Here is a 26,406-nt window from a genome sequence, read left to right as displayed (position 1 = left end):
TGAGAAACTTAAGGAATGCTCATCAAGCACCTGTTTGGAACATCCCACAGGTGAATAGGCTAATCGCAAACAGGTGGGTTTAAAAGGGTTTAAATAATAACAATATTAATAAGGGTTTAAATAATTGGGTTTAAAAGGAACTTCCCTCAATTGCTTCACCATTCATAAGCAAAGATGGAACAAGGGTCACCTCTTTGTGAACAAGTGCATGAGAGAACAATTAAACAGTTTAAGTACAGTGTTCCTCAATGTACAATTGCAAATAATTTAGAGATTTCAACATCTATACTCCATAATATCATCAAAAGCTTCAGAGAACATAGAGAAATCACTTCATGTAAGTGGAAAAGCCGAAAACCAACATTGAATATCAGTGACCATCGATCCCTCAGGTGACACTGCTTCAAAAACCAAAATCAATATGTAAAGGATATCGCCACTTGGGCTCAGGAAATCTTGAGAAAAGCAATGTCAGTAAATAAACTTCGGCGCTACAGCCCTACTTGCATCTTAAAATTCTCCTAGGCAAAGCAAAAGCCATTTACCAAAAACACCAAGAAACATCGCCTTAAATGGAAAAGTGTTCTGTGGCCAGACGAATTCAGATTTCACATTGTTTTTAGAAATTGTGGACGTTGTGTCCTCCGGCTCAAACAGGAAAAAAAAAAAAAACATCCGAACTGTTGTGTACACAAAGTTCAAAGGCCAATATCTGTGATGGTATGGGGCTGCGTTAGTGCCAAGGGCATAGGTAACTTACACATCTGTGAAAGCACAATTAGTGGTGAACGGTACATACAGATTTTGGAGAAACATATATGCCGTGCAAATATTTTTTTTCATGGACTACGCTTGTTATTTCAGCAAGATAAGAGCAAAGCACGTTCTGTATGTTACAACAACTTGGCTTCGTAGTAAAAGAATGCGGGTACTTGACTGGCCTGCCTACAGTCCAGACTGGTCTCCCATTCAAAATGTGTGGTGCATTGTGAAGCATAAAGTACGTCAATGAAGACACTGGACTGTTGAACAGCTGAAGCTGTACATCAAGCAAGAATGGATAAGAATGCATGGATCAGTGAGAATGATTGACAGCTCCTTTTTGACCAATCAGTGAGCGTCATTTTCTGAACTCCGGCTATTTTGCCCAGAGCCGCTATCCTTTACCCACAAACAATGAGAATGCATGGTTACTTTAAGCCTCTAAATTGCGAGTGTATCGTCCTGCTTATATCCAATTCGGAAATATGGTGCTTTGATGTAACTGGGGAACGTGTAATAGAGACGAGCGCTATCCAGAGAGATTACTGGGAGGATATCTTGTGCGCTATCCCACCCCACAGCCTAATTTAGATAAATGCAAATGGTGGATTAAGGCTCGTGGCCCCCCTCACGTCCATCTGAACGTATCGAAGATAAATCAGCACAAAGCCATCTGTTCCAAGGTAAGCTATTCAATGGATCGGTTTCCAATTATGCCATCTTGTGTGTCACGGAGGTCAAAGAACACAGGTGATAGGTGAAGCGTGAAGTTTTTTTTTCTTTCGTTAATTGATCCGATTGGTCTAAGGATGGTGGTGACGTCATTGGAAACCTATCAATTAGCCAGTGTAGCAGCTATAGAGGAAGGAGGAAGCTCTACCTGAGCCGGGCAAAACTCAAAGCTTCCAGCCGCACTTCGGGTCTGTTCTCAAGCATTTTTTATCCATGATTGAACACATCACGTGAATACAAATATTTTTGGGCCTACATTTGACCGCATACTGCCATAATTTATGTAAAAAGAGAAATTCTGGAAGGAACTAGATTAAGTAGTTCTGAGCATACCAGACAGAGAGAGAGTTGTGATTGGTGCAGATGTAATGGACATTGGGAAAGGAAACAGGGGCAATGAAGAAGTGATGGGTAAATACGGCATCCAGGAAAGGAACTTTGATGGACAGATGGTGGTGGACTTTGCAAAAAGGATGGAGATGGCTGTAGTGAACACTTATTTCCAGAAGAGGGAGGAACATATAGTGACCTACAAGAGCGGAGGTAGAAGCACGCAGGTGGATTATATTTTGTGCAGACGATGTCATCTGAAGGAGATTACTCACTGTAAAGTAGTGGTAGGGGAGAGTGTAGCTCAACAGCACAGGATGGTGTAGTGTAGGATGACTCCGGTGGTGGGTAGGAAGATTAAGAAGACAAAGGTAGAGCAGAGAAAAATGTGTGGAAGCTGAGAAAGGAAGAATGTTGTGCGGCCTTTCGAAAAGAGGTGAGACAGGCTCTCGATGGACAGCAGAAGCTCCCGGAACACTGGACTAAGACAGCCAAGGTAATCAGAGAGACAGGCAGGAGAGTACTTGGTGTGTCTTTTGGTAGGAAAGGGGAGAAGGAGACTTGGTGGTCGAACCCCAAAATACAGGGAGTCATACAAGGAAAGAGATTAGCGAAGAAGAAGTGGGATACTGAGAGGACTGAGGAGAGGCGAAAGGAGTACATCGAGATGCGACGTAGGGCAAAGGTAGAGGTGGCAAAGGCTAAACAAGAGGCATATGAAGACATGTACACCAGGTTGGACACGAAAGAAGGAGAAAAGGATCTCTACAGGTTGGCCAGACAGAGGGATAGAGATGGGAAGAATGTGCAACAGGTAAGCGTGATTAAGGATAGAGATGGAAATGTGTTGACTGGTGCCAGTAGTGTGCTAAATAGATGGAAATAATACTTTGATAAGTTGATGAATGAAGTAAATGAGAGAGAAGGAAGAGTTGAAGAGGCAAGTGTGAAGGACCAGGAAGTGCCAATGATTAGTAAGGGGGAAGTCAGAAAGGCACTACAAAGGATGAAAAATGGAAAGGCAGTTGTTCCTGATGACATACCAGTGGAGGTATGGAAGCAATTTGGAGAGATGTCTTTGGAGTTTTTGACCAACTTATTCAACAGAATACTAGCGGGCGAAAGGATGCCTGAAGAATGGAGGAAAAGTGTACTAGTTCCCATTTTTAAGAACAAAGGGGATGTTCAGAGCTGTGGGAACTATAGAGGAATAAAGTTGATGAGCCACATAATGAAGTTATGGGAAAGAGTAGTGGAGGCTAGACTCAGGACAGAAGTAAGTATCTGTGAGCAACAGTATGGTTTCATGCCTAGAAAGAGTACGACAGATGCATTAATTGCCTTGAGGATGCTAGTGGAAAAGTACAGAGAAGGTCAGAAGGAGCTACATTGTGTCTTTGTGGACCTAGAGAAAGCCTATGACAGAGTACCAAGAGAGGAACTGTGGTACTGCATGCGTAAGTTTGGTGTGGCAGAGAAGTATGTTAAAATAGTACAGGACATGTATGATGGGAGCAGAACAATGGTGAGGTGTGACTTAGGTGTGACAGAAGAATTTAAGGTGGAGGTGGGACTGCATCAGGGATCCGCGCTGAGCCCCTTCTTGTTTGCAGTAGTAATGGATAGGCTGACAGATGAGGTTAGACTGGAATGCCTTTGGACCATGATGTTCGCAGATGATATTGTGATATGCAGTGAAAGCAGGGAGCATGCAGAGGAACAATTAGAAAGATGGAGACATGCACTGGAAAGGAGAGGAATGAAGATTAGCCGAAGTAAAACAGAATATATGTGCATGAATGAGAAAGGTGGAGGGGGAAGAGTGAGGCTACAGGGAGAAGAGATAGCGAGGGTGGACGACTTCAAATATTTAGGGTCAACAATCCAGAGCAACGGTGAGTGATGTAAGGAAGTGAAGAAACAGGTCCAAGCGGGGTGGAACAGTTGGCGGAAGGTGTCCGGTGTTCTATGTGATAGAAGAGTCTCCGCCAGAATGAAGGGCAAAGTGTATAAAACAATGGTGAGGCCGGCCATGATGTACGGATTAGAGATGGTGGCACTGAAGAAACAACAGGAAGCAGAACTGGAGGTAGCAGAAATGAAGATGTTGAGTTTCTCGCTCGGAGTGAACAGGTTGGATAGGAATAGAAATGAGCTCATTAAAGGGACAGCCAAAGTTGGATGTTTTGGAGACAAGGTTAGAGAGAGACGACATAGATGGTTTGGACATGTTCAGAGGCCAGAGAGTGAGTATATTGATGGAAGGGTGCTGAGGATGGAGCTGCCAGGCAAAAGAGCAAGAGGAAGACCAAAGAGAAGGTTTATGGATGTGGTGAGGGAAGACATGAGGGCAGTTGGGGTTAGAGAAGAAGATACAGAAGATAGGCTAAGATGGAAAAAGATGACACGCTGTGGCGACCCCTAATGGGACAAGCCGAAAGGAAAAGAAGCAGAAGAAGAAGAATTATCTACTAAGAACATAGATATCATTTTTAATTAAGTGTTTATGTAGCATAAAAATGCAAACTTACCCTGCTTTGCATGAACAATAGGCATCAGAAATCTTATCGCATTCGATGTCCAATATTAGTTTATGAGGTGGTTGATTCTTTTGTATGGACATACGGCCAACACATTTTAGAAACTTTAACTGGCGTTCCCATGTGGGAAACCTTGACATTATGATTATATCCATGTTGAAAGTAATTCAGATCTTTCCGTACACTCTTTTTCAATATTTCTGATTCCATGGGCAGGAAGGGAACATAAATACGATAGGGAATTCGCTGTAATGAATCGCTCATAATATGCTTCTGTCGCACTGTGTCTGCCATTTTGATCAGTAGCTTGGGGTGCATAATGACAGTATCTAAGTAGGCGTGGCTTAGGCGCTTTTCGTGGATCTGTGGATTCTACCTACAAAGTTTCTACAATTATTGTCCTCAATTCCCAAATGTTTATTGAATGTTAAAAGAAAAGATTATGCAACACGGCGGTAATCATGAAGTAGTCCCATCTTTTTGGAACTTGTTGCAGCACTAAAATTCCAAGTTAATCGATATTTGACAAGAAAAAACAATATATTTTACTAGTTTGAACATTAAATATCTTGTCTTAGTCGTATATTAAATTAAATATAGGTTGAACCTGATTTGCAAATCATTGTATTCTGTTCTCACTTCTTTTTAACACAATGTCCCAACTTCATTGGAATTTACCAATAGTATTATCCTGAGCCTAACCATTTTTTTTTTAATCCCCATACGAACATATGTCAGCGCTCTATGCTAAGATCTTCCACACCAAACTCACACAAATACTGTATTCTATGGCTTTAAGGACCTTGCTTCATACTGTACAGTAGGAGCACATTCATGCAAGCAGAGCTCTTCCCTCATCATCCCTCTAAATCTGGAGCATAGAAGTGTCGATAATATATTGTAAACTCAAGACTAAGTGGGGGATTTGTGTGTCTAAAAAGTGGTGCAAAGCTGATTGCTTAAGTAAATGAATGTGGAAACTGATCAGATAACTGGGCACACCCAGAACTGTTGCCTAATGTGCCAAATTACCACTCCATTCTTTTTGAAAGCAGCATTAGGCAAATAGATTGTTTTCGCATACGCATTGTTATTGATCAAACCTGAGTCAAATCATGTTATGTTGACGGATTTTTGCATTTTTAATACTGTGTAGGAAAGGCAGGAGCAAACCAGCGAGCATACAAAGTGGTGCCAGTGTAGTTAAAAAAAAAAGAAAGAAGCGACAGGGAGAACTTTTCTGCTTGTGTATACATTTTGAAATAAAATGTCCCAAATAAAAATTATTGTGACGTATAGTATCTCTTCAGCAATGCAATTTTAGGAGCCAGGTCACCAATGACAAAACTCTGCATTTCCCTGTTCTACTGGCTTGCACAGTGAAGATTTTCATCTGTTTATCCAAGGTCAGGTCATGGGGGTGGAGGGTGGGGAGGGGGAATTCCCACTTCATCTAGCTCTTCTGGGGGATCCTGAGGCATTCCTAGGTCAGGCGGGAGACATAGTCTCCCCAGTCTGTCCTGAGTCATCCCTGGGGCCTCCTCACGGTGGGACTTGGCCGCAACCTCACCAGGGATGCATCCAAGAAGCATTCTAATTAGATGCTTCTGCATCTGGCTTCTCTCAGCACGGGTGATCAGCAAGTCGACTCAGCCTCTCCTAAATAACTGAGGCTTTCCCCCTATCCCTGAGGGAGAGCCCAGACAAACTGTGGAGGAAACTCATGTACATGATCTTGTTTTTTTTTCAGACACAATACCACTCGTGACCATAGGTGAAGGTGGGAATGTAGATCAACCAGTAAATAAAGACCTTTCCCTTCTGGCTCAGCTTCTTATTTACCACGATAGAGCAATACACAGTCCACATTACTGCCAATGCTGCAACGATCTCCATTTATCCCTCACCTGTGATCACGACCCAAAGGTAGTTCAACTCATCCCTTTGGGACAAGATCTCTTCCTTGACCAAAGATTGCCGTCCAAATTTTCCTGACTGAGGACCCTATCCTCAGATTTTGACGTGCTGATTCTTATCCCAATTGCTTCATTCTAAGTGGTAAACCGCTTCTGCATGATTTAGTTCGTGGCTTAGAGCAATCAAAGAGCATCATTTGTTATACTATTGTCACCAAACTGCACCCCTCAATGCTTTGGCTGTGCCTGGAAAATCATTTTATAAAAGTAATGACCAGAATTGGTGACAAAGGGCAGCCTTGATGAAGTCCAACCATCACTTTGCCTTTGTACTCCAGTGCAATCCACATGCACAGTTTTGAAAATGTGCTGCAGTTCCTCTCCAAAGAGGTGTCAATACAAGCTGGTATTAGGTAGGACGATACATCGTGGAGTTTCCTGAGCACATTTTTGTCATTTCTGGTAGCCGTTTTTACTTTCTTTTCCATAACAAGGAAGAAAGAAACAAGAGTGGCGACCATGTAACAATGTCTGCTTCAACAAATGAACCTAAATGACCAGATGATACATTTAATTATTCCACAAAATTGATCGAGAAAGGGGTGCCGTAGGTGGTATGTGGAGCTGTGAGGAACGGTGAGTAAGTCATCACAGCATGTGACTAAAATGGGCCAATCATTACAGATGTGCTCCACGGCAGCAACTTTTTTGGGTGTGCGTGGCAGGCTACACAGAGGCTATGCAGAGGAGCGGCAATGGGCAATGCGAATGTCACATGATGCAATGCAGGAGTATAAAGTGGCGTCTCCTGCTGGCAATGCCGACCAAATTTGACATCAGTTGTACAGGACCAAACAACCTGTATTTAGCGGACTAGTACTCCATACTTCTGGAGCATCCTCCACACAGCTTTCCAAGGATCACAATTGAACGGCCTCTTCAAATCTACAAAACTGCATGTAGACTGGTTGCGCAAACTCCTATGCACCCTCCAGAACACTGCTGAGGTTGTGGACTTGGTCCACTGATGTCTCCAATATAATTTTTTTATTTTTCTATTCATCAAGATTAAAAATAATGGTAGCTGTGATTTATATAACACATTGTATCTTTCAAGAGAAGGATGAACGCTTTAACATTACACATTACCTTGATACCTGGAATTATACCATTATTTATTTAAAAGTGGTAAAGAGAATACTGTTAATCATCTAGTCCACATCATTTAAAACTGTCTTTGCTACAGTTTTGATTGCAAGAACCCTACTGGATTAAATTCCATATTATGTTTAAATTGGGGAAAAATGTTTTCTGCCAAACATTTCTTAATTTACCAGGTCACCTTAATTTAGAGTTATTTACTTTAGGTGTAGCTTCCTCTTTGGAATGTGGCTTTTTAATGTGTTTACATTTGACTGACAGTGTGAATGTTACTGCTTTTGAAGATAATTATCCTCTATGTTCAAAGTTAATTCCAATATGCGTGTCACTCCTCATATCACTGCACCACAGCTGGTCTCACCTTGAGGACTTCCACATTTACTGAATCTTTGCAAAACACAACCATGAATTTGTAATCTACTTGAATAGATGGTGCCTGTGATTTGCTATCTGTTTTGTGCCTATATTCAGGACACCTATGTCTTTTAAATCTGTACAAGTAAAGCCATAGCAACAACATCTGCATGACTGACAGCACTGTTGGTAATGAGGTGGTGAGCACTCAATCATAATCCCCACGAGCATGTAAACAAGGACTGAAGTTGCCTCTGCCCACTTTTACTACCCCCTTGCCTTTTGGCTAAACAACCTTCAAGGGCAATATTAATAATTTAAGCAAACACTCAAACGTGGTGGAGTGAACGAGGGCGACCCCCAAGAAGCACTCTTCATGAGAGAGGCAATTATATATGGAAACTATTTGTGTTGACTAATCATGCCCCCCAAGAGCTTTAAGTCCACTGTAAAGTGGTATTGCTTTTCCCAGCAAATGAGATTAATTGATTAAGAATGTAGAAGGATGAGGCTAGCTACTGCAGTAAGGATGTACTGTAAATGTGGTTTCTCTGGTTGCAGTGATAGTTAGCTATTGTATAGTTCCATCAGACACATAGGTTACAATAACCTTGTATTCATCATAGTACTTAAAACTAATGCTCTTGTGCATATGGCGATTTTTTTTTTCTTTTGCTCATTTTTACTCGAGTCACTAAATCAAGAACAAAATATAGCTTTCCACTTTCCACCACCTTATTGCTTCACAAAATGTTGTAATGTTTTCCTGTAAGTTTATCAAAGAACAAATGATAGGGAAGCAATATTGTGGCACAAATGTAAAGCACTTTACTCAGGGTTAATCTCATAGCATTAATATGTAACGTGTTTTTTTCATTTTCATTTTCAAATCCCATGGCACACCACCAGGGGCCTTTTCCAAAACTAAACTTTTGATGTCTGCAGACATGTCACCAATACGTGTGGGAATGCTGTTCAGTGAAAGAGGGATTTGAGTTATTTCTTTACCCACTATAGGTCCAAACATCTCATTTACAATCTCTCTACAGCACTATGAAAGTCTGTGCCACAGTGTTTGACTTTTTAAACATGGCTACAAGTTCACCAACACGATAGCTAGCTTTAAGTCCTGTCTCATTTCTCTTTGTGTTTTTTTTCTCATTGTTGCCTGTTCCTCCATGTGAGCATGAAGGCGAACAAAATACTTTGCATTGTTGTTCTGAAGTAAAGGGTTTTGTGTGGAGATGCCATTCAAGTGTACTTGGAACCATTGGACTGTTGCATAGCTTTTTACCACACACCAAGCACAATGGAATCATAATTGGAGTCATAATCCCCTATTAAAAGTTATTCAAATTAAATATGACTGTTGCTATATTGCCTCACATCCCAGACTTTCCACGAGCAAACCGTCTTTGTTTTTTTTTTTTTTACCTCCACTCACACTTCAGTGTTCATCTGAGTCATTCTGAGTTACCATCTTTCCTTTTCAAAAACCTCTCCATCACTGTCACCGTTTAGCTTCGTTTGTAATCGTCACCACCACCTGAACCTTCACTTATCAAAGTAATTAGCTAACTGTTGCCACCTACTGATATAGAAGCGGATGACATAATTACTCTGCCCATCATTGGACAGCGCGGATAGTCGGCGATTGCCCATTATCTGTGGATTCGCTTTCGCCATTTAGGTGAAATTGGATGACTTCCCATGGCACGGTAGCCTGCCGCGGCACAGTGGTTGCACAACACTGTGCTAAGCATTTTCAGTTATTTTCCCTTCTGTCCTTGTGGCTTATGTTTAAAACATATATCCTGGACCACACACAGCTACATAAATACTATCAAGTTGATGCATACATTGTATTGTGGTGAACGCCATGTGGAAAACACACAAACATGCATGGTTGTGCGAACACACACACACGTAATGGGTAGTTATTTTTCTGTGTTCAGGATTAGGCATATTTGGGGTTTGAGGGACCTTTAATTCGCTAAAGAAATAAACCACAAAAAAAGTAGAACAAACTGAGTGAGCATGAGATCTTTTTAATCGGTCAGGTCATTGGGTAATAAATCAAGATTGATAAATGACATCATGACAACCCATGATCTAGATGTTTTTGCTACTAAATGAAACGTGGTTAACAGACAGTAGCTTTAATAACATTTAAATTCATAAATGTTTCATTCTTATAAATTTTTATATTGAATATGGAAAAAAGGAGAGGTATTGCTGTTATGTTTAAATTATTATTTCAGGGTAAAGAAATTATACTGGCTGTATGTATGTATTTCTTTCGGCTTGTTCCGTTAGGGTTCTGCACACTATGTCATCTCAGATGAACACTCATATTTTTTTGGCAGTTTTTTTACGCCGGATGCCCTTCCTGATGGAACCTCTCTGTATTTATCTTGGGAGAGAGCTGGAGTCTATCCCAGCTAACTTCGGGCGAAGGCAGACGACAGCCCGAACTGGTCGCCAGCCAGTTGCAGGGCAGATATCGACACGATCACTGAGTGGAAATCGATCCCACGCTGCCTGCACTAAAGGAAAGCATGTGTACCCCGACACCATCAGTGACTTAAGAAATTATGGGTGATTTTAGCTATTTTGAACATCTGGTTTTTTTTTACTTTATGGTGACCCAAAGGTTGTTGTTTTCATAATTTTTAGACTTCTTAGGTACAAAATATAATTTAGGGATTTTTCAGAACTGCTGCCAGTTATTTTCACTGACTACAACTATTTTTTATCATAAAGTTAGACTCTAATATCCATTTTGACAATAACATGGGAAAAAATCTAAAGTACTCTTTGCTATACACATTCCGCGTCTCCAACCCACACTCAAGGTCATAGCTTAGACTTGGTCATCTCTCAGGATGTTGAAATTCCATCAGTTAACATTAAGGATACGGCTATTTCTGACCATTTTTGGTAACATGAGAATTGCAGATTCTTCCAAAAGTTCAGACAACCTCTATGTCTATTAAGAAAAGGTACATAAATGAGATTACCACCACTACATTTATGGAGATGATAGCTATATCACAATCTCTGAATGCTGAAGACAGTTGATGAAGTTTTGGATAGTTTCACCTAGAAAATCTCAAATGTCATCAATGTTACTGCTCCTATTAGAATTAGGCGACTTAGAAGAGTACTATGGTAGAAACGACATTGAAATCCGAGTGTGGGAAAGCAGAACGTAAGCGGAGCAAAAATAAACTTAAAATTGACTATGACCTATACAGACAGTCTCTGTAATCAAGAATTCGTCTGGGCTAGAAAGCAACAGTAAGAGCTTCAACAATACTTGCACTATTTGCTGTGGTTGACAAGCTCACAACCGCCCAAATCAGATAAATAGAGAACTCCTAACAGCTGAAAAATGCAATGAACTTACTCGTTTTTCTAGTGAAATAAAATCCATACATCTGAAGCCATTCGGGAAAAACTGACCATTTCAGAATTTGACAGTTGACCAAGTAGAGAAAATGGTTCAGTAGCTGAAACAATCAACATGCTGTCTTGACTCAATACCATCTGACTTTTCAAAATGGTTGTGAAGTCAGTGCTAGCTGATTTGCAACAAATAATCAATTGTGCACTTCAATCAGGCGAGTTTCCCAAAGTTCTCAAAGTAACTGCCATTTACCCTAAAAAATAGAAGACTGGATGCTTCCATGTTACCAAGCTATAGACCTATTTCAAATCTCCCTTTCATGCCCAAGATTGTTAGAAATTAATTTTAATCAATTCAGCAAATTCTGACTTAAATTGACTTTTGACAAATTTCAATCAGGTTTCCTAACTATACACAGTACAGAATCTGCTATTATCACAGTGCTTAATGACATACGCTTGAATACTGACACATGAAAGGTGTCAATTCTCGTCTTGTTGGACCTCAATGCATGTTTTCATAGAGCAGATCATAGTATCAGATCATACTGCTGAACAGGATGAAATCGTAGGTTTGACTAAATGAAACATACTTTAAATGCTTCAGGTCCAACATGGAGGAAAGAAAATATTTTGGAACCATTGGAAGTGTTCAATTTCATTGGATGGCAATGACCTATGGGGTCCCACAAGAGTCAGTTCTTGGACTCCTCCTTTTCAGAACTTTCATTTTGACCACCATATCTATGCTGATGACACACAGATATACCTGGGATTGTCTCTAGATGACTACAGTTCAATGGAGGTGTTTCACCGAAAACCAATAAATCACTGGATGAGCAAAACTTTTTTTTTTTTAACCAAACCAGAACAAAACTGAGAAATGTATTTGGCAATAAAGAAAAGACGACTGCTGTTAGTAAATAACTGGAGTCATTTTCATTGAAAAAACATAGACCCTTGGTGTTCTGATTCTGACCTTACTTTCAAGGAGGGTCAATTACTAAAACTGCCTTTTAACCATCCGAGGAACATTTCTAATGTGAAGGCTTGCATGTGTCAAGCAGACCAGTAGAAGCTCATACATGCTTTTATTTCAAGATGACTTGACTATTGTAATGGTCTTCTGACTGGAATCCCCAAAGAGAACATTAAACATCTGTGCCTCATTCAGAATGCTGCAGCTCAGGTTCTGACCAGAACAAAGAGGTCAGAACATATTACTTCAATTCCGAAGTCTTTACACTTGCTTCCAGTCAGCTTTAGAATACATTTTAAAGTTCTGCTTCTGGTCTATAAATCACTACATGTTTTTGGTCTTGAATACATGTAAGAAATGCTAAAGGAATTTCAACCCAGTTGGCCCCCGAGATCGACAGACTGAGGTCGTATAGTGGAACAAAGAGTCCAAAGAAAACACGGTGAAGCATTAAGCTATTATGCTGCACAAAAATGGAATAAGTTGCCAACATCTCCAAGTGTGAATGTTTATACGTTTGGGTTGAAAAAAGTTTTCCTTATGCCTTTTAGAGTATTTCCACGTTTGAATAGTTCTTGCCATGTTGTTTACGTGTACTTTTATTTTTTCTCATTGTCTGAAAATTTTATAGGCTGTTTTTTTCTTTTCTCTTTAAAGGCTTTCAATCACATAAAGTACATTAAGTTACCTTGTGTATGAAATGTGGAATGTAAATAAATTTGCTTTGCTTTGCTTGAATTGGTGTGGCATTAAGTGTGGGCTGGTGGGATGTGCATGAAACCCCCAAGGGGAAAGGCTAAACTGCACACAAACCATTACTGCTCATCAGCTGCTGCCACTCAGCCACTTATTTGCTTGGCAGCTTGGCTCGTCTTAGCCTTGGCTCTGCAGACACACATTTAGGGGAACATCCCTCATCATACACAAGTGTTGAGAGGAGGAACAAAAAGGGGAATGCATTGCTGCTTTGGGGAGGGAGGTTCAAATGAAGAAACATGCAAGCAATTCATCATCATTTCAAGGCTTATTCTCCATAAAATGTCTCACTCATCTATTTGGGCAAGAACTTAAACAGACAGAAAGCGTTGCATCAGCGTAATTCAGGTCTATCTGATATCCCCTTTGGTAAATTACAGTATTTATGCCCACTCTTCCAACTAAGATGAAAGTAGCATAGTAAATACTGTACATAATCTTCTCATATTTTATTGATGCTCCTTTGATGGAGGCTTTGCAGTTAAAGTCCTAATCCAGAGGAAATGTATTTTATTTGTCTATCATACAAATGTATCTTAAATTTCAGAAAAAAATATTTAAAAAATTCTCAAGACAACAGAAAGGAAATAACCAATACACATTTTCTTTGGAACCCGAATGGCTCTGATGTTTGTTTCAAACCGAGGCTCTGTTGAAGCTGCTTCCGTGTGACGTCACACAAAGACAGCTCCAGTAAACACAATGGCTTCCTACACAAACAATCACACACGCTGCGAGTGGGATCTTGAGGAGATAGACAGCAGTGATGAAGCAGTTTTTATGGAATGCTCTGTGGAAGAGATAGGAACTGAAAAGGAGGAAATTTCTAATGCTTCCCATGTTCGAAAAAGAGGTGTAATTCAACCTTACATGTTCGAACCAGAGTTGACGAACACAACACAAGTACAGGATTCAACAAGACCTGACCAAGTTGATGTGGAAATTCGCACCCAAAGCATAAACTGGTAGGTGCTTCAAGAAATCTACGTACACCTTGTTGACGAAATTATCTAATTCAAACACGTTTAAACGTCTAATGCTGCTTGCACATAACACTGAGTCATTTGTTGTTGTTGTACTAGAGACTGAGTAGGCGAGGTGTAAAACAAAAATTGAAACCTTCATTATCCCTCTGTGTTTAAAGATCACATCTATAGCACGCTCTGAGTTGGACAGTACAGTACACTTACATTTAGCCAGTGATTATCGTTATTTAAACTAAATGATCAATAGTTGTAGCTAATAGCCATATACATAAAAATATGTAATTTGTATTTGTATCTGTATTAGAAGGACATAAAGGGCAAGTAATAAATTTAACATTGTCCATTTTTTAATTGTTGTTAAGGTAGCTTTGCATACATTCAAGTATGTTATGATTTCACTCTTTAGTCACAAGATAATGAATGAATAAAGGATAGGGCTTTACGCCACAGCAGCATTATTATTATTATTATAGCAGACTTATCTTGGCGAGCAAAAGATAGTAATGAAATACAAATTTGTGCTTAAAACAAATCAAATAATTATTTTAACTGATTATATTTTTTACCCAGGTGAAAATGTGGAAATTGCCGGCCAATGGCTTCCCAGAGACAATGCCGCTGCTGTAAGGAAATTACAGAAACCGCCCGGAAGTTGGATTGAACCGCCTTGACTTGCATTGTTAACCATGAAGGCTTTCACCCAGTTTGCCTAAACCCATTTGTATTGGAGAAAGCCTGGCATGTCTTTCAACATCATTATGGCAGAAACGCCTTCACAGGAAAAATACATGAAAGAAATAGCCACGTGACCTACAGACAATTGGTTAGTTGGTGTTGGGGGCCTCTCAGCAAGAGCAACAGGGTTGTTATACCACCATGTGCTGTGCAGAAAATCTGAGCAGAATTTCCACCCCCAGGACTTGAAGATGATGCTGTGTTCACAGGATTTATGCCCAACTGATGAACATTCACCTTTTCTTTGCATGAAAACTAAACTGTGGGTGTTGATCCTTGACTAATAATTGATGGACATTGCTGTAATTAAGTGACAGTTTTGACTCTAAAATATCTTTTGTTGTTCTGGTTCAAAATTTTACCTTTCAAGTTGACTCTAATTAGAGTAAGCGAAATGGTTGAAGAATTTGTGATATCATCTGTAAGTATCACAGCACTGAAAAAGTTTCTAAACCAAGTTATTTTTTTTTACAAACCACTGAAGGTGAAACCATCATTCAATAAACATTTGTATTTGCACATGCTAAATTTGATATTGTTTCATTCCATAAAATATCATGAGGAGTTGGAGAGTTCAAATCCAGAGTATGCCACCTAACCTTGCTTTCACCATGGAGGTCATATTTACAGAGGTTCACACAAGTTGAGAAAATGACTGTTGAACAGACCAGACTAATGCATTAATTTTTTGCATCATGCAACATGACTGGTTAATCAGCGTGTGTCAAAAAATCGTAACATAAAACTTCTGCTGCTGAAGTTCCATCAGATTGAATTTAGTTTCAGTTTAACACACCGGACACAGTTTTTAAATGGTCTTCTTCAAATTCGTAATTTTTTTTAATTCTCATACCAACATACCATTTCAACAGCTTTGATTTGAAAATCTTGAAAAATGATCCCAAATAGCCAAGTCTTTCCTTGGTTTTGTGTACTGGCTGCTGAGAGGTGGTGGTGGTTGGGTGTCAGCAGAGGAAGTCGTTACGTCCACATCCACATAGAGGGTCCGGAGCTCTTCTAACAAGCATTCCACATACCCTGAAACATGGAAATTACATGACTTCATACATATTCAGATAGTGCTGACCTTGTTAATTCCTTCATCCTATAGGTATAGTATTTTTTAACATGGATTTGGAAACCATACCACACCAACAATCATATGAGGCGTTGAAATTAATTCAAATTCAGATTTGTGAAATTTATCTGACCCCCCATTCACAGATTGGAGGACTAAATGTGCAAGAAAACTGTAACATGATGGATTATTAAATTTACGCTTAATCTTTCTTGTTTTTCATAAACTCGTCTTTTACGTTTGGGGTTACAATTCTCTTTGTCTGGTGAAAGGCACAAGTGGATAGTTGAACAGGCACCAGGTAGTAACTTTGGCATTCTGCAAGATAGAGTTACAAAAAACAAACAAAAAACATTTCATTCATATTTTCAATTTGGAATATTTTGTCCGATCAGAGTCATGTCCATTGTTTATAGCCCATTCTTCGCGTTATTTACATGCATTTAGCCGGTATTTTAAATAATGCACTGAACATTTGAGAACACACACTGCTGTAGTCGAATTTGAGGAAGACCTCAGCGTCAACAGTACACTAACTTTATACAGTCTACAAATTCCACCACCTCCTAAATATCACATGGATACGGCTTAGCTGACATATATATCTGTATCGGTATTGTACGTACATGTAAAACGAGGTAGGTACTTGTCAATACTAAACAATTGAACACGCATGTACTTACTTGCTACCGACGCCAAGTGAACACTGCACCGGGTTTTCAAAGCAGTCCTGCGTGAAATGCTTGGAACATTTTACTGTCCACTTTGATTTGTAAATCCAATGTGCCCCCTTTGTCTTCACAAACCTGGTCCATAATCTGTTCATCTTTCGGCCATTTATGTAAGATGACTCTGTCAGCATTTCACGGCGAACAGCCGTATGCAACAAACTTCCTCACCATCTTTTCTAGCAAGCTCTGGCTAAATGTTATCCTGGTATCACATCACCTTCCGGGGAGAACCGGAATTTGCCCAATCTAAGCGACATTTTGAACAAAATCTCGAGACTGACTTTGATGCTAATTTATTTCATTTCTGTTGTGTTTAGAATTTTTTAAATATTTTTTAATTACATTTTAGCCTCATTTGTATGATAGACAAATAAAATAATTTTCACTTTAATTACCACTTTAAAATTGATAGAAGAGCTGTGTATTCAGACCATTAATTAATTAATTAAATTTCACGGCCTCATTTGAGCCAGTGGTGAAAAGAGCCTCCCAATACTTACCAATGATGCCAGTACGGGAGAATTGGCTATTGGACCATAGTGCTCTACAGAGGTTGCGTCCGTTCATGAAATACAGTAAACATTTACAGACTGTTATTCTCAGCAACAGACTGTTTACACACCTTGGATGACTGATAAGATGGAGCGCCAGCTGCACTCTGATCAAATCTGCCACCGGACATGTTGGTGTCAAGTGCTCGTGTGCTTTTCTGCTGGTTTTTCCTTTTGTGAGTGGGACACATGCATATAGAACTGCAAGGAAGAGAGGGGACTCCCCGTCATGTGCTCAATCTCTCCATTTATAATGACTTTCAACACAAAAACACACGTATGCACAATGTCGTCACACAGTGCAGTAAAGGCACTACCGATACAATACCGTCACACAATTCAGTAAAAATACTACCAATCAGTGTGCAGGAAATAGGGTTCATAAAACTCAGTGCCTCTGAAGCATTCAAGTAATTGCTGAGATAGGAATGTATTGTTCGTTACCGCACTGCCAAATTGATTAGAATCATGGGATAATTGCTACAGAGCAACAAGACACTGCAAGAGGATTTTGTAATCTCTCTAGACTTGCTATTTAAACTATTTGAATAAAAAATGTGTACAAAAATTAGGTAATTTAAATAGGTAAAGAGTTCTTATACTGATAATTGACCTTGTATCTTTCCCCGGTCACCATGTTTAGTGAATTTCATCAACACAGACCAAATTCTAATAGTTTTTATTTGACTTGAAAAATGAATGCACACTCTTTGCTTCCACCAAGTCACTCAAGTACTGTACATACACTGCATTTCAAGATAGGATATTTTGATCAGACCATGGATCTGTTTCTCAAAGTTAGGAACCCTCCAATACCAAACAAACAAAATAGCAGACCAAGTACTCACATTTCAGTACTTGCTGATACCCAGCCCTACTCACTGATACTTGATAATGCCATTATCCATCCATCCATTTTCCATACCACTTATCCTCATCTTGAAATTTGGATTAAAAAATTTAACGAAACAAAAACTTTCATTGAACTTGACATGAATTTTGTTTTATATTTTCATTTAGTATTTAGGATTCTAATTATTATGATGATTATATGGGTAATATCTTTATTATGTAAAATACATTATTTGAGCTTATTTTAAGTGACATATGAATAAAGTTAATTTAAATTATTCTCACCACTTGCTTGGGAGTTATATGCATTGATTAAAGTAGCTAAAGTACCATTCGTTCGGTACATGTTGCTGTACTGTTTTTGTTCAAATATTCGCTCAATAAAAGTTGATACAGAAACACTGATGCTATCCATTCATCAGTCTATGGGATTTCAGCTTTAATGTAGTGCTGCGTAGCACATTGACTCTTTTTTAACTGTTTGGCATCTACCATGTAAGGAGTACTGAGGACAGAATACCACAGTATAGTGCCGGTATTGGAACAACCCATTCTTGTATTTTCTCTGAAATGACAGACTTTATTTGGTTATCTCTTAGGCTCCTGTCAATAAGTGCCGGTTTCTCAAAAGAGGGTTACTTTGTTGGATGCTTTTCTGTCACATTTTAGTGGAAGGGGCCGCCAAAGTGGTGGGGGGGAGTCTTTTAACTTGACTTGTCAATCACAGTTTGAGAACAAACAGTTCTTTGTTAATTTCGACTATTAGAGGGCTGACAGTTTTGCTTCTCTAAAGGTGATTGTAGAGTACTGCTGCAGTGGTTATGTGGAGATTCTTGCAAGATCTGGAACCTACTTGCAAACTTCATAATGATTGCTCCACCTCTGTGGGCTGGGAAAGAGCCAAGAATGTGTGTGCCCACAGCTGCATGTGTTATGAGGGCGTGAGAAGATCCTTTCAAATATTATCTTTCTGCAGAACTTCACCTTGCGTATTTGCCACCAGATTTTCTACATTGTCCAGTATCCTTTGTTTGTCTGGTTACACCAGCAGAGACTGGCACATGTCTCACACGCACTGGTGAAGCGTGAGGATGGAAAAAAAGCTCAATGTGTTGTCACAAAAGTGCAAACAAAGAGGTGCAATGGTTGAACAGATGTGGGGAAGCTTTATAAATAAGCCAGATTTGTTGAATAAAAAAAGAAGCCCAGAGGAACGAGGGTGTGATTCAAAGAGGCTCGTCACACGGCATTGGCTCACCGATAAACTTTTACAATGCCATATTTAAGTTATTGAATATATAGGATAGTAGACACTTGAGCTTCACAACCATCTGCATTGATACCTTTGGACATCTTGTTCGTTTCATGGTTGGCTAAAGACCAGGACAATTATTAGTTATGCTGCATCTAATGCATTGTGTAAATACCACCATAGATTCCCTCTACACTAATCATTATTACTCTACACATATACAGTCCTGTAGCTGCAGTTTATTACAGGCACTTGCCTGTGTTGGTCAGTGTGTGTTGAAGCTAGGCTTATGTTCTAAATAAAAGCTTCTTTTTTTGGAAAGGAAACTTTAAAGAGTGCTGGGCCAGGCCCCTGGTGCTAACGCTTAACCTCTGTGACCACATTTAACTCCTCTGTTATTACTTGGCTGTCTTTAAATGCATTTCTCAACTAAGTCTTTGCTTCGACACTACATAGGATAACACTATGTGTGCAGGTGTTTTAAGTTTACAGTCACATTTTTAGGGGGTGGTATCTGATTTCAGGTAAAATAGTCATTAAGTCTCCCTCCTAGAATAGTTTTGCATGCTTTGATCTCTTGCTGGACAGTGTTAAATGATTTCCTCCAAAAGGCTGCAAGCATGCAAAGACGTGGTCCCATTTTATCAGCACCTCCTCATCAAACTCTTTGAAGCTGTTTACGCTCTGCAAAATAACCCCAAAGAGCAATGAGGAAGTCCCAATTCTCACCGCAGATAAAGTTCACCACCACACTGCTTTTGGAAACCGCTAATCAACTCAGTTGATGCTGTCCCAGCGTCTGGATTTCTATTTACGTCCATGACATTCCATGACGGTACATAAATGGACAACAATTTGTTCTGCTTTTGTCTATGTTGTTTACAAAGGACTTCTACACACAATGGGGACTATCAGTGTAACGTTCCTTTCAGAAAAAGTGGCTTGTGTTTGTGTCCTCAAGAGGACAAAATATGTACACTCCATACCAAAGGCAGATTGTAGGATTCTTGAACAAACTAAATGATCTTTGAAGGGATTATATTATACCCTGCATTAGGGTTGAATATACATTCTCGAGTAAATACAGTAATTCGTTCAGTAGTAAGCAGTAGTCGTAATTCGTAATGACAGTATTTGTCCACTGTATACATTGGTGTGAAAAAGTTGTTTGCCCCCTTCTTGATTTAGAATTTTTGCATGTTTGTCACACACAAATGTTTCCCATCATCAAACAAATGCAAATATTAGTCAAAGACAATTACAAAACACAACGAAGCAAAGCAAATTTATTTATGTAGCCCATTTCATATACAAGGTAACCCAGAGTGCTTTACTTGGTTAAAACGATCTGAATACAAAGAAATAAAAAAAATTAAACGGGGAAAACAATAAAAATGACAACAAAATGTTTACATTAAAAAAGGAAAATAAAAGTGCAATTAAAAACAGCATACAGTGCAAGAAATATCATTTTAAGTGGAAATACTCTAAAAAAGCATGAGAAAAAGTTTTCAACCTGTATTTAAAAACATTCACACTTGGGGGTGACCTCACCTGTGTAGAAGAAGAAAAAATATGTCAGGAAGGGGGCAAACACATTTTCAGACCACTGTAAATGTTCTGTATCTTATGATGTCTCTATATTTTGTATGTAAATTGTCTTAATAAGATGATGATGATTATATGATTTGAATTGTTGTCTGTCAATTGTAATTAACTCTATGCACGCTGCACTTCCGCATTTAGTTTAGGGTTGCATGACAAGTTCCGGTTGACGTCTTGAGGACAACATGGGAAAATGGTTAAAACTCAAATTTGAGTTGATGCTGACCATACAGGCACATCACAGTGTTGGCTGGAGGTGTCAGTTCATCATATTTGAAAGATAAAAAGATTTGATGCCATTTTAAGCACAAACTACGGCAACTGAACAACTGATGGATATTACACAATCCCTGGTTATCATGCATTTGACGGGAGAGGTTATTTTCCAGTCAGATGAAATCCCAGTAGCTCATAACACATTGACACCTGAAAGTGTTATGCCATCTGACCTTTGCAACGGAAATACTTAATTCCTTGCCCTGCATATGGCCCATTGGTGTTGATCTTATCATCTGCTAGAAGGAACCAGTGACTTGGATTATAGCTGCAAGTAACCTCAAACGTACAGTACATTACACTCAAAGCTATTCCGATTCATGACAATTGACCAAATTCTGACTTTGGAATCCCGTATATTGGTGTGGCCGCATTTAATGGGAGTTGTGAATTTTCTTGATTTTCCTTTGTGTTTTTATGACTGAACTGAATTGCAAAAACCACGAGTAAGAGAACACTGTAGTGGTTTTTTTGGAGTTACTGCCTCAGATGAGTATCTCATATGGTTCTGTTCACAGAGAGAGGAGGAACTCAGCTCAGTCTGCACAGCGTGTTGACTTCTTCCTGGATATGCCTCCCTTTCCCCCACTGCAGATAACTTGTACCCAGACGGATGAACTCATTAAAGACTTATCGCAAAGCTGTAGAGAAAACAGCACTTTTTCAGTGTACATTTTTTTTCCCCTATTTTACAAAAGTATTGAGAAACAAATTCTGCATCATTAGAATGCTCCTGCACTGCGATGCTGCAAAAGGCAATGTCTCATTTCGTGTGAAATTGGCATGAACTATTTTTTTTCAGTGGTTGACTAAAGTCCAGTCAGGTTAAAGAGTATCATAATATTGCACTTTTTCTCATGTTAGCATGTTAGTGAGCTCTGGATATGTTTTTCAGTGGGGCGGTCGTTCACTGTGAGCCCATGGGGAGGCTGAGCAGAGGGTGAATATTCAAGCCTCAATCAATGCTGGTTAATTATCACATCCACACCACAGCAGGTGAGAGGTTTCCCCACTGCATCATCCCTCCTGGATCTCATTCTACAAGTCAGAGATAAAGAAAGGCATCTTTCAAGGAGGAAGGGAGTCACCAATGTGCTTTTAGACACTTTGAATTCACAGCAACACAAGATCATCACGACTTATTCTTCCGCCGACACAACACTATTCACGCCCTCACCCCCATCCTCTTAAAGGGGCCGGATTTTATTAAACTTACTTGTTCTTGTATTTGGGTTACAATATTGGCTCTATGCTGACTCAGTAAGCATAGGAAATACTGTATGAATTAAGATCATCCATGGATTCCTGAGTTTGACATTTTTTGTCCGAGAGGTCTAAAATCGGGTCATTCGAATTTCTCCAGCTTATCTATGTCACTAGCGATCATCTTTGTCTACCTCTCCCCTCCGTGCTGGCCTGTCGACACACATTTGTGTGCTCTCACAATTGGGTCTTGTACACAGAGGCAACCAATCAGAGGAAAGGTCTTCACCAAATATGGCCCAAGCGGACACAAAACTGGGTCACACACAAGTAGTTGTCATAGGGCGTTTTCTGGACACAAAATTATGGAAACAAAATGGACACTTTTATATTATGCCCATGTTTGTCACACTACGGAGGTCTTAATAGCCAATACACGGGGAAGTTTAAAGAGGGACTAAACAAGCCCAAAAATTTCATGCAAATTGAAAACACCACAGAGAAGATAAATGTTGACAAGCCTACCAAATTTGAATGAATTGGAAAAAAATACATCGCTAAATATATACGACGAGTTTTTGCAGCTTGAATAATAATGGGCCACTTTCTTAATGTACACGGCACCTGACGACAGTGGCACAGTAGAGGGAAGGCCAGGGAGTTAGACCGTCGGCACTCCCCCGTTCACAACTATCAAGTATCACCAAGCTATGTTTTGAAAGTTTACAAAACAATCCCATGTAAAATGTGCACTGCAGTCGGGTGGAAGTGTTGACGTTCAGCTCACATTTGAGTGTCTTCAAACATTTAATCCGTTGCTTTATTTTCCCTCCTTTTCCATGAGCTTACATAACATCACCGAGCTGTTATCTAAATTGAGGGATCCAGCGAAGATGGATTTTTGGGGTGTAGCCAACATTGGCTTGCTAGCTGCAAGGATGAGCGATAAATAGAACTTTTTGTGGAAGCAGAACAGAGCTAACTCACAAGTGAGCAGCATAGCCAAATAAAATGACATCACTTTACACTTATATAGTGGGGTAGGGAATTCTCGTTAGAAAGTGTATGCCCCAGCCCTGTGATGTCACATGGCTGTTTTGCCCCACCCACAAAATCACAAAAATTCAAATGATGAAAAAGATGCTTACGCTATATCACCATTTACCAATAGGTTACGTTTTGGAAGATGTTTTCAGCACTCACCTTTGACCCTATTGAATATATTTGGAAACAAAACACTTATCTGGTTAGAGCAGTGGTTTTCTAACTTTTTTAGGGGGGCCCCCATTTGTGAGGTTAATGTTTTCCGCGCCCCCAATGGTACTGTTCCTTCCAAGGTGCCCACATGTGTAATTGCGTACTGCTGATGTGGTCTCTGTTCAGAGTTTTTCCGTGGTGCATGCAAAAAGTAAAAATCCAACCAGAATTGAAAGTATAATATACAACTATTCAATTTGTGCCATTTTACAATGTGACTTAAGGAGCGAGGTGCGACTGGCTGCAACATCCTGTGGCACAATTCACATAGTTATGCAGCCCATCAACGATGTTTACAATGTCCTTATGCCCCACCCAACACTGTTCTTTGGTTAGCAATGCAGTCCGGGCAAAGTAGAGCAAAGGCGAGCTGGACATGCTGGTTATACTTGTATACTTATACTTATAATACTGGAGAAAGTAAAAAAGCAAAAATGGAAATGCTGTTATTTTAAGGTGCAATGACTTTCGAAGTACATGCAAATTGCAAATAGAAGAAAAATGTAACTTCAATGGATGGCACGAGTCTGATGTTGCTCACACTGATCAAAGGGACAGCTCAGGCAGGGGCTTAGTGTGTTTCCTCAGAATAGAATAAAGAATAGAAAACTTATCAATTAACTCAATGTTACTTACTTTTAGTCATTTTAAAGTTTGTTTCACTCTAAACCTGTATTAAGACTACTGTTTACTTGTGCAATTATTCCGCTTCAGAAAGGTCTCTGAAATTATTTTTTGTCTTACATGTAAATGGTATCTTGTTTTTGACAACCAAACTCCAAATATAAAATCCCTACTTTTAAACTAAATTTTGGATAGTCAAACAATAGACGTGATCATAATAAAAAGTTTGAACATTTAATGATAAAATAAATATTGAAAATTCAAACCGGTTTCCAAAACAAACACCCTTTTAGATTATTTAAAATAAAGTCAACACAAAATGGCCTCATACGCAAAACTAAACTGAGGGGCCAAAAGGAATCTGACAATACCAGCAAAAGAAATAAGTTCAGACCCCAATGTCACGTTGCTGGCCAGGTTGATGCTCACGTGCATAGTAGCCAAAGAATATGGCTTCTTCACCTGAAGGCCCAACCCTTTCAATGAGCTTTTTGGTCTGGTGGTCCAAACTGCAGGAGTGAAGAATGCTGAGGGTGTCGTCCACTTGCCGACTTGCTAATTTGAGTCACCTTGTCACTATAGCTTCAGAGGAAAGTCCATGGCTTCCTATTAACTGCTGTCTTAGTGGCTAACTCCACCAACTTACGTCTTACTTTGAGTAGTCTACCCAAAATGACACGCTATCACAATTGACGTTTCAAAAGTCCTTGTGGAACCCTTTGGTCAACTATGATAAATGTACATTTTTCACTTCCTACTTTTCCTCATGCATCGGCTTCGAATCCCTTGCGTTTTCACCTCTCTTTTTCTTCAATGTTCGTTTCCCTCACAGTCTCTCTCACCCCACCCCCTCTGTCCTTTGACCTCAGATGTGATTCGTTCCTTTCCACGGGTTACAATAACAATTTAACAAACATAAGTATATTTTTGGTTTCCTACAAATTTACAGAAAGATTCAAATATAAATTCTTCCTAAAAGAAAATAAATTCAGCAGACCTTAAATTCAAATATTCCACATTCTTACAGAAAGAAAACCCGTAATTTCATTGCTACTCAATTCAAACTTTTAACTGCATTTCTATTTTACGTGAAACTTATTTAATTTTTTAGAATATTCAGCAATATTTTAACTGGCGCATTTTCTATCGAGTTACAATCGCAATTCTAATCATCCACTGGTTTCCAATGTGTAAAAATTGTTTAACTAAGACGCCCAGCTTGCCGCTGTTTTCCACCCACCCAACGTCACAGAGGGGTTTCTGCTGAAGATAAAACAACTGGTTTTGAAAGTGGTCTCCTCTGTCTAAAGAGTAGCTCAATAAGAAGGGTAGTCAATATTCTTGCTCTCAGACAGCGTCTCAGTAAAGGAGGAGGATTCCTGCTGAGCCACTGATGGAACAAAACAGGGTCTTTGTGTGAGCAGGCCCTCTCTTTTATCGCCATCCTCTTCAGGGTATTTTTTTTCCACCACAAAGCTCTTGCTTGCCTAGTTCATAGAAAACAAGATAGATGAGTTATAGACCAATGTACTCATGCGCTGCTATATCCCAACATGGTTTTATTTTTAGTAATACAGTACAGCCTTAGCTTGAGAGCACAATAAAGAATATCATGGCATCACCTTAATATGAGCTTCCCAAAACCTTTAATGACACAGACCAAAGTGGATTTGGGGCAGAGGTAACAGCCCACACTTATCAACTAGACAACCTAATTTTCTAGACTCATGCTTTCTGCTCCGCTATTCTCACTGGTTGCCTATCATGGTGCTTTCCCAATTTTCAGAGGCAAGTGGGTTCTTTGCTCCCACACTGCTGAACGACTGTACAGATTGTACTTTCACTTTGTATAATTTTGTTTCAACATTCGTTTCCTGTACATGGAGTCGTGGAATCTTCCGGAACTAATACATTTACGTCTAAAGACTTGTCTGGAAACATTTAATTGTTGTATCTGTACATGAAGTTGCTTACAGAAAGGAGATGGTTACTTGTCAAAAGTTTGAGGGACTTTCTTGAATTCAAATAATTCCATAATTGTTTGTGCCTTTTAAATCTATTTTTTCTTCCTCACCATCTTGCTAAACAAAAACCTTTCTTTAAATGAACCTCACAAAAGCTATGAAGCGATTTAAACACATACAGAATTCTCTATGAAGACTTTCTATGAAAGGTCACTATACCCCCACTGAACAGTGGGATGCATTTTTAAAATGTGAACTATTTTGATTTTCCCTTGTACCTATTATGTATAATGGGAAAATGTGCATTATACACGAGAAATTGTGGGAGATGCGGCTGTTTCTATTAGTTAAACT

General features: G+C 39.4%; 1 protein-coding gene and 1 long non-coding RNA gene across 10 annotated transcripts in view; one reads left to right on the top strand and one right to left on the bottom strand.

Moving 5' to 3' along the window:
- neo1a (neogenin 1a) overlaps positions 1 to 26,406 on the top strand; it is a 230,305-nt gene that overhangs the window by 69,383 nt on the left and 134,516 nt on the right. The gene's annotated exons all lie outside the window — the stretch shown is intronic.
- Positions 1 to 26,406, bottom strand: part of LOC133498450 (uncharacterized) — a 62,393-nt gene that overhangs the window by 20,690 nt on the left and 15,297 nt on the right. For both annotated transcript variants that reach the window (XR_009794319.1, XR_009794318.1), the window contains exon 2: positions 15,521 to 15,697. This is a non-coding gene — a long non-coding RNA (uncharacterized LOC133498450). The remainder of the gene's footprint in view (positions 1 to 15,520; positions 15,698 to 26,406) is intronic.

The sequence above is a fragment of the Syngnathoides biaculeatus genome, chromosome 3 (genome assembly GCF_019802595.1).
Source record: "Syngnathoides biaculeatus isolate LvHL_M chromosome 3, ASM1980259v1, whole genome shotgun sequence".
In the NCBI taxonomy this organism is placed as follows: domain Eukaryota; kingdom Metazoa; phylum Chordata; class Actinopteri; order Syngnathiformes; family Syngnathidae; genus Syngnathoides; species Syngnathoides biaculeatus.
The sequence above is the reverse complement of the archived record's forward strand: the minus strand, read 5'-3'. Positions and strand labels throughout refer to the sequence as shown.